The following is a 13,019-nucleotide window of genomic DNA, read 5'->3' as shown; positions in this document are numbered from 1 at the left end:
CAAAATATCAATCACAACTCTTGATAGTTAACTATAACATGACTCGATCAATTTTGATTTGATGAGCACACACAGGCACTTGACAGAGAAGGTTGCCAGTTTCTTACACTTATGAATGAAGTGTTTTTATTAGATAAATAAATGACAAGGCCACAGTTCAGGCATCAATAATAATTACACTGCATGAAAATTAGCATGCTGTAAAATTTGATTGATATTGTATTTTTAAGGTGTATTTTAAAGCTAACAGCTTAGCAACATTGGTCCATCATTTATCAGCAATGTGCATACTCACTGAAGTACATTGTAAATTATAGGCTTTCTGATGCTGTGGGTGTACATTTGGGCTGCCATGATAATTGCACTCTCCACTGCACCTGATACACTTCATATTTAGAGGCTGTCATGTCTACTTGCCAGGTTGATGCTGTCTGAGAACACTATGGTTGGGTGGTCAAATTTAACAGGATGGTGGGGTAGGCTCGGATTACTAATGGTAACTGTATTGCTCCTTCCATCTATATACCCCACTACCTAATACCAATAGTATGTTGGCAATATCTTCCAAATCATTTGCAATCAATCTCACTATATTTGGTTTAATTGTTTTGTATTTTGATATATCTTTATCAAACTTATGGTATGATTAAACAAGCCTTTTATATGCAATTTCTTGAACGGCTGACCATCCATAGTATCCTTAGTAAATTCCATGTTTATTCATGAATATGGTTAATTTAATAGGGGTAAGTCAGTTATTACTTCTGTTACCCCTTACAAACCAGAGAAAATGTACAGCTGTGCTCTGGGGTTCAGAAAAGAACAGAAAAAAGCATGCTCGAATCTCTATTACTACACAAGAATGCACATTATTTTCAGAAGATCACAACATGATTCCAGCTGGAAAAGCCACTCAGTCCATGTTACTTCATGCATCAGAAAGCAACTATCTCAGAAATGTGAAATCCAATTGCCTTTTAAGTTTCCAGAATATTTTGCCTCCTCTGTTCACATATTGTTGGCTTTATTTGCTAGAGAAATCTGCAGACATCAGTGTTAAAATAACTATTTACTGGTTCATACCTCAAATTCATCAAATTTTAATGCTGTCCACTGAAATAATGTTTGGTAGCTTACTTTCATAAATTTGTTTACACATTTAGGAGTTTACTTCAGGAGGCACAAAGTTCAAGGTCAATTTTATTATCAAAGTACATACTGCATATAGCACCATATACAACCCTGACATTTATTTTCCTGCGGGTATAATCAATAAATCTATAGAATAATAACCATAACAGAATCAATGAAAGACTGCCCAACTAGCTTGCGGAAGACAACAAACTGTGCAAGTGCAAAAGAAGAAATAATAGTAAATAAATAAACAATAGGTATCGAGAACATGAAATGAAGAGTCCTTGAAAGTGAGTCTATTGGTTGCAGGAACATTTCAGTGATGGAGCAAGTGAAGCTGAATGAAGTTATCCCCTTTAGTTCAGAGCCTGATGGTTGAGGGGTAGTAACTGTTCCTGAACCTAGCGGCGCAAGTCCTGAGCCTCTTGTACCTTCTTCCTGATGGCAGCAGTAAGAAGTGAGCATGTTGTGGGTGATGGGGGTCCCTGATGATGGATGCTGCTTTCCTGCAACAGCGATCATATAGGTGTACTCAATGGTTGGGAGGGCTTTACCCTTGATAGACTGGGCTGTATCCACCAGTTTTTGTAGGATTTTCTGTTCAAGGGCATTGGTGTTTCTGTAGCAGGCTTGATGAAACCATCAATATAGTCTTCACATTACATCTAAAGCACTTTGTCAAATTTTTACATCAAGTCAAGTCAAGTTGATTGTCATTTCGACCATAAGCTGCTGGTACAGTACACAGTAAAAATGAAACAACGTTCCTCCAGGATCCTGGTTCTACATGAAACAGCACAAAACTACACTGGACTATGTGAGACAGCACAAGGCTACGTAAAACAACATAAAAACTGCAGACCTGCACAGGACTACATAAAGTGCACAAAACAGTGCAGGGCAGTACAATAATTAATAAACAAGACAATAGGCACAGTAGAGGACAAATTACAATATAATAATAAGTTATGTAGATGTCAGTTTAGACTCTGGGTATTGAGGAGTCTGATGGCTTGGGGGAAGAAACTGTTGCACAGTCTGGTCGTGAGAGCCCGAATGCTCGGTGCCTTTTGCTGGACGGCAGGAGGGAGAAGAGTTTGTGTGAGGGGTGCGTGGGGTCCTCCAAAATACTGTTAGCTTTGCAGGTGCAGCGTGTGGTGTAAGTGTCTGTAATAGCGGGAAGAGCATGTCGTGCCAAATCTCTTCAAACTCCACAGGAAGTAGAGGTCCTGTCATACTTTTCCAGAATTACACTTATGTGCTGGGCCCAGGACAGGTCCTCCAAAATAGTGATACCTAGGGATTTAAATCTGTTAATCTTCTCCACATCTGATCCACCAATGTGACTGCAGACACTAGAATCTGGAGCAACAATGTGCTGGAGTAACTTAGCAGTTTGAGTTACATCTGTGAAAAGAGGGCATAAGGTCAAAAAATTCCTCTCCCCCCACAGATGCTGCTCAGCCTGCTGAATTCCTCCAACAGGTTGTTTGTTGTTCAGGATTAAACTTCAATTGCCTATCCACTGGTGATCTTGTGAGTCCTTTCTGCATTGTTCCACATCTCTGTGCATCTCTTGTTGGTCAGCGGACAGGGGTGGACGCTATAATTGAAAACCCAAACATTAAGCAGATACTGCAATTCTGAGATAAAGACAGGAACTTAGAAATACTCAGCACAGCAGGCAACAACTATGATGGAAAATGGAGTTGATATTTAAGGTCAGTAGCCTTTCCTGAAATCAAGAGATGGTTAGAAATCAAACATACTTTAGGTTGCAGAGAAAGTAGCAGGGTAGAGAGAGCAAAGGGAATTTTTGGAGTAGGGTGTAGTCCGAGAAAGTCTGAATGACAGAAGAGGTGGAAATGGTGCTGTTGAGAGATGTGGTGCTATCTTACTAATTGCAGCTGATTTGGCTGGAAAAGATATAAATAGTAAGAGATGAATGAGAGCAGAGCATGCTGTAATCATGGAGCAGCCCAACCAGACAGCAATGAGGTTTGATCATTACCTTCAGTACAGCTATTCAACAAACACCCAGGCTGACAGTCTGGTCTCGCCTTCAGAGAGTGCTTTCTACATGAGGTGTTAAACTGACAAGACATCCACAATCTCATGTAGAAAGGTAAGATCACAGGGAGTTCTTTTGAAGTAGACTGCAGCTATTTCTGCTGTCCTAGCTGCTACTCAGTACTTCATTGGTATTACACAAAAGAATGTATTTTCCTGATATATAGGTCTACTGTTTAGGGGAAGGTCATGTTTACAAATTTGCTGCTGCATTTGCTAGACTACACTAATCAAAATAAATCATCCGTAAGACATTTTGGGATGCCCTGATGGAAGTTTTTCTTTCAAACTGTTTTGACTGTGTAACTCAACCTCCCATTGAGCTTATTGTTTGTTACTCTGCATTACTTTGACATGTTTTGCATCAGATCTACTAGCGCCCCTATATCTCTTTCAGCTTGATCCTTAGGTATTTAAACACCAGTATTTTCAAACTGGTTCTTTCACTACTATTCCTGCTTCCAATCCCAAATTATTGATTGCAGCTTTTTTTCTTCTTCTTTATGGCCCTAAGCCCAAGTTCTTCCTTTAAATTAGAAATGAGTGAAGATCCCAATGAAATGTCTCAGCAAGAATCTATCTGTCTATCCATCTATAAAGCTATTTATTTATTTATTTATTTATTTATTTATTATGTATGTGCCTGTCTATTATTTATTTACCACTTTTTGTCTAGATATTTATTATCTATCTATTCATCTATGTATCTGTTTATTTGTTTATTTATTTATCTAGTTTATTTATTTATCTATCTATCTAGATACAATGCAGAATAGGCCCTTCCAGCCCATTGAGCCATGCTGCCCAGCATTGCCACGATTTAATCCCAGTTTAATCATGGGACAAGTTACAATGAACAATTAACCTTCCAACTGGTACATCTTTGGACTATGGGATGAAACTTGAGCACAAATTACATGTTTTTATTAAAATAAATAAAGTGAAAAGCTATCTGTTTAATAAGGTAGTCAAACTGTGTAGTGAAAATGTGACCTGAAAATAGTAGCAGTACTGGTCATTCATAATCCAATAAAATATTGGAAAAAGTTTGAGAAACTGCAAAGCAACTCTTAGACTTATAGTCCTTAAATTCCTTCCCCTCTTAATCATCTTTAAGCAGACTAAATAACACTCTCAGTCTGTATTGACTTTCTACTTACTTGGGAGCATTCGCATTCACTTTGCTCAACCTTTCCCATGGCCACAATTAAGTAGTACCTTTAACTTAGAAAAAAATATTGAGGCACTTCACAGAAGAATAATTGAATAAGAATAGATTGTAAACCAAAGGAGATATCATAAAGGAAGACTTCAATCCGTTAAAGAGATTGTTTCAATCGCTGAATTTGAAAGGTTGAAAGGGTCAGGCAAGGAATTCCAGAAACTGGAATCTACACAGCTCAAGGCGTTGTTGCAAACAATGGACTGAGGAGAAACACAATAGAATTAGAAGAATACAATGTCCTTTGAAGTCAAAGTCATGTCATTGTTGAAATTTCAGATCAAAACCCTGCATCAGGAGGGTTCAAGGTTTCAATCTGCAACATGGAAATTTCCTTTCCTCCTGCAGAGATGCTTCCAGCATATTCCCTTTCTTCTCACATACTTATAAAATGTCTTGGGAAAGGTTACAGACATAAGGAGGGTTAGATCTATTAACATTTTGTTGGTTTGGACACAAATATTCATACTGTAAATTGAATCACTGGGATTGATAATATGTATATATCAAGCACAATGGTGGTAGGAGAATGAAACTTAGTAATGGGCAGAATATAGTAGTGGATTTAACTGCTATGATTTAAAACTATTCCACAAAATGTTAAGTTTGGAATGATGTAAAGTGGTTTCATCACATGGCTGGATTTTGAATGTTAACCTGGATGAATTCTTGGGCATTATTCTGACTAGTATTGCATGAATCTGCTGCTTGATTTAAAATGAGCCTCTGGCAGAAAAAATGAGTGGGGCCATCAAATTCACACCCACAAGCACTGCTACAGATATACAGATCTTCAAGTAGTAATGGTAAAGCCCCACTGTTCACTCTAACACAGAAATCTTCACTGGCATCATTGAATTTGTATGGGGTTGAGAATAATTTATTGAGGGCACAGGCTCCTTCTTTGGTGTATCACTTTCCTCTGCTCCATACTGCACTAGTCTACATCCTTCTCCATTAAGGTTACATACAAGGAAACCCTTACTGTGAATCACATTCCCAGCAGTCCAAATCACCTTCTGTGAGTAGAGGGAAAATAATTCCAGTTGTATCAGAAGCCCTCAGGCTGTCAAATGCAAGCCCAGCTTAATGCACGCAAAACCAAAAGAAAAAAATGCTTCAAAAACTCTCCTGGATCTCCAGCAATATCTCTTGAAAGCTTCTTCAGTCTGTACATTCCAATATAAGGAAATTCTTTGAGTAGTGGCTGCTAATGAAAGCGGGAGAGCCAATTTTATTTGTTTCTAAGTTACTCTTGTAATGGAAGTGCAAATCATGTGATCTGGGGACTTAAACATAGCCCCTCCTTTTTTTGTTCTTGGAGATAAGATCATGCACAAGCAAATAGGTCACAGATTGTACACAAGCTGCAAAACTATAATTACAGGGCAGGAAGTCTGTAGGAAACCTTGAAAAGTGACTCGAATTTGCCAAATTAATTTAGAAGTGTGCAGATTTTCATCAGAATAGTCAAAATAGTGAAAAAGCACTGATGATTAAATAATTATGGGCATAATATATATAGGGGTCCATCATCAAAAGGAGAACTGGTACTGGGCTTGAAGGTTTTGTAATGAGGTCAGACCTAATAAATCAACTTCAGTACCATTGCTTCACTTACAATATTCTAGCTTCTTGAACTGAGAAGAAGAGTACAACAGCAAAGTGTAGGAAAAACTGAAAACAGCCCCAAACAATAAAGCTATTACAGAAGATTTTAATTTCCTTCACAGACATTATACCATGACATTTTATATTTAATTTACATTCAGTTGTTCCCCCTCAATAAACCATTAACATTCATTCATTTACCCTCCCCCTTTTTTTGAGACACTGTCATCAGCAGGAACATTGATAGCTTAATATTTTATTCCTTTTGTAATCTGTCCTCTTATTTTAGAACCCCTTTATGTAGGATTTTTTTTTAAATCACGTGTCATCCTTACCAACATAAAATTTAGCTAATTAAGAATTCTGTGACCTAGTGTAGTTTTCATGCTAAGTTCCCCAGTTCAGCCCCAGCGATATCCTGTGCCAAGCACAATTGGTTTTAAAATACTCATTAGTGCTGTTGAAGGGCCATTAATTCTATTTATTTATTTAGCGTCACAGTGTGGAGAAGGCCCATGTGGCCCAACAAGCCACACCACATCAAGCCACCTATTTAACCCTAGCCCTAGGACAATCTACAGTGGCCAATTAACCTACTGATTGTACGTCTCTGGAATGTGTAGGAAACTGGAGCACTCAAAGGAAACCCATATGGTCATGGGCAGAATGAACAAACTCCTTACAGACCGTGCGGGAATTGAACTCCAAACTCTGATGCCCTGAGCTGTAATAGTGTTGCGCTGCTTTCTACGCTACCGGTGTGCATATCTCCTTTCCTTGTTCTCTCCATAAATGCCGCCTCACTTAGTGAGAGTTTCCCAGTACTTTCTAGCTTTAATTCTGTTTTTCAGCATCTGCAATTCATTAATTTCCAAGATATTCTTATTTCCAAATTCATCCTAAATTCAATTTTGTGAAATTTACTTATCAACGGCTGAACTTCCAGATGTTTCAATATTGTTCTCTGGATTTCCTTTGGAAAATCACAAACTATTTCCAACTCTCTTTCTCTTCCATGTTGCTTCCCAAGTTTTTACTTATAGCTTGGTGTTATATTTCCCATTGTAAGATGCACTGATGTACAATTTTACAATGGCACTGCTGCAGATGATATGTTACCATAGCTAAAATATATATCACTCTTCTACTGGAGTTTCTCTTTAATTTTGGTGTTGGGATGTGAGTCTCTTTTGGAAGAGAAGCCTGATGACCCGTATTAGATTTATTTCAAGTGATGTTGGGAAGTATTGATCTAGTTGCATGGGTATAAATCCAAAGAACAAAACTGACTACAGTTGCCAAAAATTTGTCATAAAAATTTTCAGCCGTTCTCAGAAATGTTATGAAGATGGATAGCATGGAAAATGAGAAAATTCACATTGTTTTGTAAGGGCTATGCGTTCAAGGGTGAATAGTTAAGGTTGATTGTTTGTGCAGAGCAGCCAGAGATTTACCCTGCCTCTATTCCATGCCTTTGCTGGAAAGAGTGATTGATGCTCTCCTGTTTCCAATGCAGACTTAAACTCTATATTAGGAAACTAGAATATGAAAGTTGTGAAATGAATAAGGAGATTGAAAACAGCAATATTTGTAGTGAATTTAAAAATGCAAACACGAGGAAATCTGCAGATGCTGGAATTTCAAGCAACACACATAAAAATTGTTGGGGAACACAGCAGGCCAGGCAGCATCTATAGGAAGAGGTACAGTCGATGTTTCGGGCCGAGACCCTCTAGTCCTGACGAAGGGTCCGGCCCAAAACGTCGACTGTACCTCTTCCTATAGATGCTGCCTGACCTGCTGCACTCCCCAGCAATTTTTATATTTGTAGTGAAATGCATTTATTATATTTGGGGATTACACTTACTTAAAGTTCTTATTAGTGAATTTTCTTTGCTAACATTGCCAATATAAACTATTTGCACTGATTCCACCAGTTTACTTTGTACTGATATCCTGCACTGGCCTGTACCAGTCCTGTCACATCTGATTATATTTAACCTACTTATTTAAATCAATTTCAGTGTTTTCATGATAAAATTCATTGGATTCCAAAGTCAATGCCCTTAAGGTATAACAATATTAAGAAATCCTTTGAAGGATGTTCTGTAAGTATTGTTAACATGGATGATAGATTATCTTAGATTGGCAACCTGATCAATCCAAGATGCAGCTATAAAGAAAGCAAGACATTGGCTATATTTCATTAGGTGTTTGAGGGGATTTGGAATGTCATCTAAAACACTCGAAAATTTCTACAAATGTACAGTGGAGAGCATTCTGACTGGCTGCATCACTGTCTGGTATGGTGGGGTGGCGGGGGGAGTCGGTGGTGCTACTGCACAGGATTGTAGTAAGCTGCAGAGAGCTGTAAAATTAGTCAGATCCATCGTGGGCGTTAGCCTCTGTAGTATCTAAGACATCTTCAAGGAGCAGTGCCTCAAAACGGTGATGTCAATCATTAAGCACCCCCACCATCTAGGACAGACCCACTTCTCATGTTACCATCAGGAAGGAAGCACACAATCAGTGATTCAGGAACAGCTTCTTTCCCTCTGCCATCCAATTTCTGAATGGACATTGAAACCATGAACACTACCTCACTACATTTTCATTTCTGTTTTTGCACTACCTATTTAATTTAGCTATTTGATATACATATATTTGATATATATATCAGCTCACAGTGGCCACTCTGGTGGTGATGTCTGTTATTTGTCAAGTAGGGTGCCATGCAAAATCCTGATTTGATGGAGACGGATGTGAGAGCACGGAGGAACATCTGGAGAAACTTCTGAAATGTCTGCTTCACTGCTGCTGCTACTGTGTGGTCCAGAATCTCCGGAGGGGAAGGCCCCGAGTCCTCGGCTTTGCTTGTTGCTCGGCGGCCGGGGTGGGGTCGAAGCGCTCGGCAGAGGATGGTGCTCGGAGAGGCTGTGTCAGAGGGACTGGTCGGAGGCTCAAAGTTTTTGGATGGACTCAGAGTCGGCTGTGGTCGGGTTCTTCCAATGGTGCTGCATCAGCAAGTTTGCGGCGTTTGGATGTTCATGGCAGGGAGAGTTCCTCCCTTCTGCCGCCTGCGTGAGATGATGAGGCTATCGGGACTTTGAGGCTTTTTTTTACAGTGCCCATGGTCTGCTCTTTATCAAATTATGGTATTGCTTTGCACTGTTCTAACTATATGTTATAATTATGTGGTTTTGTTAGTTGTAGTCTTGCTTTGTCCTGTGTTTTCTTGTGATATCATTCTGGGGGAACATTGTATCATTTTTTAATGCATGCATTTCTAAATGACAATAAACGAGGACTGAGTGTCCTCATAATCTACTACACCTACTGTAATTCACAGTTTTTTCTATCATATATTGCATTGTACTGCTGCCGCAAAATTAACAAATTTCATGACAGATGCCCGTGATATTAAACCTGATTCTGATTCTGATGTCTGTACTTACCATGATGCCAGTCCAATCGGATCCCATCTGCCTGCACATGAACTATATCCCTCGGTTTCCTGCCCGCTCATGTGCTTGTCAAAGTGCCTCTTAAACATTGTTATTGTACCTACTTCCATCATGTCTGGCAGGATGTTGCAGGCACCCTATCACTCTCAGTGTAAAAAAAACACCTCATACATCCCTAAACTTTCCACCTCCCATCTTAAAGCTATGCACGCTAGCATTTAACATCTTTGACCCTGGGGGAAGTAATTCCAACTATCTAACCTATCTACGCCTCCCATAATTTTATATACTTCTATCAGATCCCCTCAGCCTTCTATGCTCCAGAAGAAACTATCCAAGTTTGCCAGACCTCTCCTTACAACTAATATTCTCCAATACAGGCTACCTTCTGATGAATCTTTTCTGTACCCTGTCCAAAACCTCCACATTTTGCCTGTAATGTGACAACCAGATCTGTATACAACACTGCAAATGTGGCTTCATGGAAGTTTTCTATTTCTACAACATTAATTCCTCTCTATTATGTTCAACATCCTGGCCAGTGAAGGCAGGTGTTCCATGAACTTTCTTTATCGTCCTATCATCTTGTACATCCACTTTCAGAGAGAAGTTGAACCCAATGGTTCCTCTCTATAGCAATGCTTGTGATGGTCCTACCAATTACTGTATACTTTCCTTTCGAACTTGACCTTCCAAAGTGAAACACTTCACATGTGTCCAGGTTAAACTCCACCTCTTATTTTCTGCACACATTTGCAGCTGGTCTATATCCTGCTGGATCTGTCCTCACTATCCACATCTCTGAAAATAGTTGTGTCATTTGCAAACATATCGATCAGTCTTGCTACATTATCATCCAAATCATTTACTGTATATATTACACAGGCAACAGAAGTCCCAAAACTGAGCCAAAGGAACATCATTGTCAATGCCACATACTTAACTGCAGTTGAATGATCACATATCTTCGTGATTTTTTTTCAATTTTCCTGTAGATCTTCAAGATTCTCTATATTGCTATCATATCATTAAAAAATCATGACCCCCCCCATCCATTTATTTTTTCAAAGAACTGAATATATACAAAGTCATCTTGAAATTCATGCCTAAAGACCAAAAAAATGCAAATGTTGGATTCAGCAGTAAAGACATAAAGAGCCGGAAATAATCAATAAATCACAGAGCAGCTACGTAGGGAGAAACAAAGCTAATGTTTCAAATGGATGACCATTCATCAGGATGAGGAAAATTTTGAAATCAAACGCGTTTAAAGTTGCAGAGAAGAGTAAAGTCTGGACGGGATGTTTGTGACAGGGCAGAGACCAAGATGGAGTTTCCCCTGGATGGTGCTCTTTTCTTATTTAATTTAAATAGAGTTGTTGGTGAGTACAAACATAGAAACTCCTTACAGACAGCAGTGGGAATGAATCTTGATTGCTAATTGCTGGCACTATGCAGCATTACATTAACTGCTATGCTGCCATGCCACCGGGTATTACAACCTATCATAACCTAGCAGCATTTTTAGAAGATGCCTTCAGACACTTAGAAAGTTTGAAAGTTTGTGAACCCTGAAGAATTTTTCGCTATTTCTGCATAAATATAACATAAAATGTGATCAGATCTTCATGTAAGTCCTGAAACTAGATAAAGAGTACCCAAATAACACAAACAGCATTTTACTTGTTCCTATTTTTATTAAGAGAAATGATCCGTTATTACATGTACGTGTTGGAAAAAGTATATGAACCTCTGGGGTAATGCCTTCCTTAAAAGCTATTTGGAGTCAGGAGTTCCAATCAATGCAATGAATTTGGGGGTGTGGGTAGTAGAGATGCCCTACCCTATAAAAAGACACTCAATGTCAGATTACTGGCAGAGCCTGCTCTTCTCAAGAAAGATCTGTTTATGTGCACCCTGCACCATGCATCCTTCAAAACAACTTTCAGAGAACCTTTAAAGAAGAATTGAGGAGATGCATGAAACTAGAAAAGGCTACAAAAGTATTTCTAAAGACCTTAGTGTTCATCATTCCACAATAAGAGAAATTTTCTACAAATGGAGGAAACTCATTACTGTTGCTACTCTCCCTAGGAGTGGGCGTCCTGCAAAGATCACACCAAGCGCACAATATGCCATGCTGAAGCAGTTGAAAAAGAACCCAAGGGTAACAGCAAAAAACCTGCAGAAATCTCTAGAACTTGCTGAAGTCTCTGTTCATGTGTCCACTATAAGAAAAACAATAACAAGAATAGTGTTCATGGAAGGACTCCATGGAGGAAACCACTGCTCTCCAATAAAAACATTGCTGCTAATCTCAAGTTTGCAAAAGGCTGCCTGGATAGTCTACAAATTTTCTGCAACAATGTTCTATGGACAGATGAGACCAAAGCTAAACTTCCTGACTGAAATGTACATTGTTATATTTGGAGGAAAAAGGGCACACCAGCACCAAAACCTAATACCAATTGTGAAGCATGGTCGAAGGAGCATCATGGTTTAGGGCTTCTCTGCTGCCTTAGGACCTGGACAGCTTGCAGTCATTGAGGGAACAATGAATTCAAAATTGTTGCCAGTGAACGCAGCAGGCCAGGCAGCATCTCTAGGAAGCGGTACAATCGACGTTTCAGGCCGAGATGCTGCCTGGCCTGCTGCGTTCACCAGCAACTTTGATGTGTGTTGCTTGAATTTCCAGCATCTGCAGAATTCCTGTTGTTTGCGAATTCAAAATTGTATTAAGACATTTCACAGGAGAATGTCAGAGTAGTAGTCCATCAGCTGAAGCTTAATAGAAGTTGGATAATGCAACAAGACCATGATCTGAAAGACAAGAGTAAATCAACAGCAGAATGGTTTAAAAAGAAGAAAATTTGTGTTTTGGAATGGCTGAGTCAAAGTCCTGACCTTAATTGTATAGAAATGTTGTGGAAGGACCTGAAGCAAGCAGTTCATATAAGGAAGCCCAGCAACATTCCAGAGTTGAGGCAGTTTTGTCAGGAGGAATTGGCTAAAATTCCTCCAAGCTGATGCGCAGCACTGATTAACAGTTACCGGAAAAACTTAGTTGAAGTTATTGCTGTACAAGGGGGTCGCACAAGTTATCGAAAGCAAAGATTCACAAACTTTTTCCAACACATACATGTAATATTGGATACTTCTTCTCAAAAAATAAATGAACAAGTATAATGTTTTTGTGTTATTTATTTAATTGAGTTCTCTTTATCTAGTTTTAGGACTTAAATGAAGATCTGATCACATTTTTGATCATACTTATGCAGAAACAGGGAAAATTCTACAGGGTTCACAAACTTTCTAGCATCACTGTAGCTATTAATTGAGCTGAGGAACTGAAACTAAAACTACTTTCATTCTGAGAGCAACTGCTCTTCTTTGAACTCTAAGCTCATGATTCTCATTTTGCAACAACTGATTTTGAGTTATTGCCGTTTATGTCTCTGATTCTCTGTTTTATATATAACATATATATGTTTCTTTGTGTCTTGGAAAATAACTGTTGA

This window comes from Mobula hypostoma, chromosome 2, assembly GCF_963921235.1.
Source record: "Mobula hypostoma chromosome 2, sMobHyp1.1, whole genome shotgun sequence".
In the NCBI taxonomy this organism is placed as follows: domain Eukaryota; kingdom Metazoa; phylum Chordata; class Chondrichthyes; order Myliobatiformes; family Myliobatidae; genus Mobula; species Mobula hypostoma.
The sequence above is the reverse complement of the archived record's forward strand: the minus strand, read 5'-3'. Positions refer to the sequence as shown.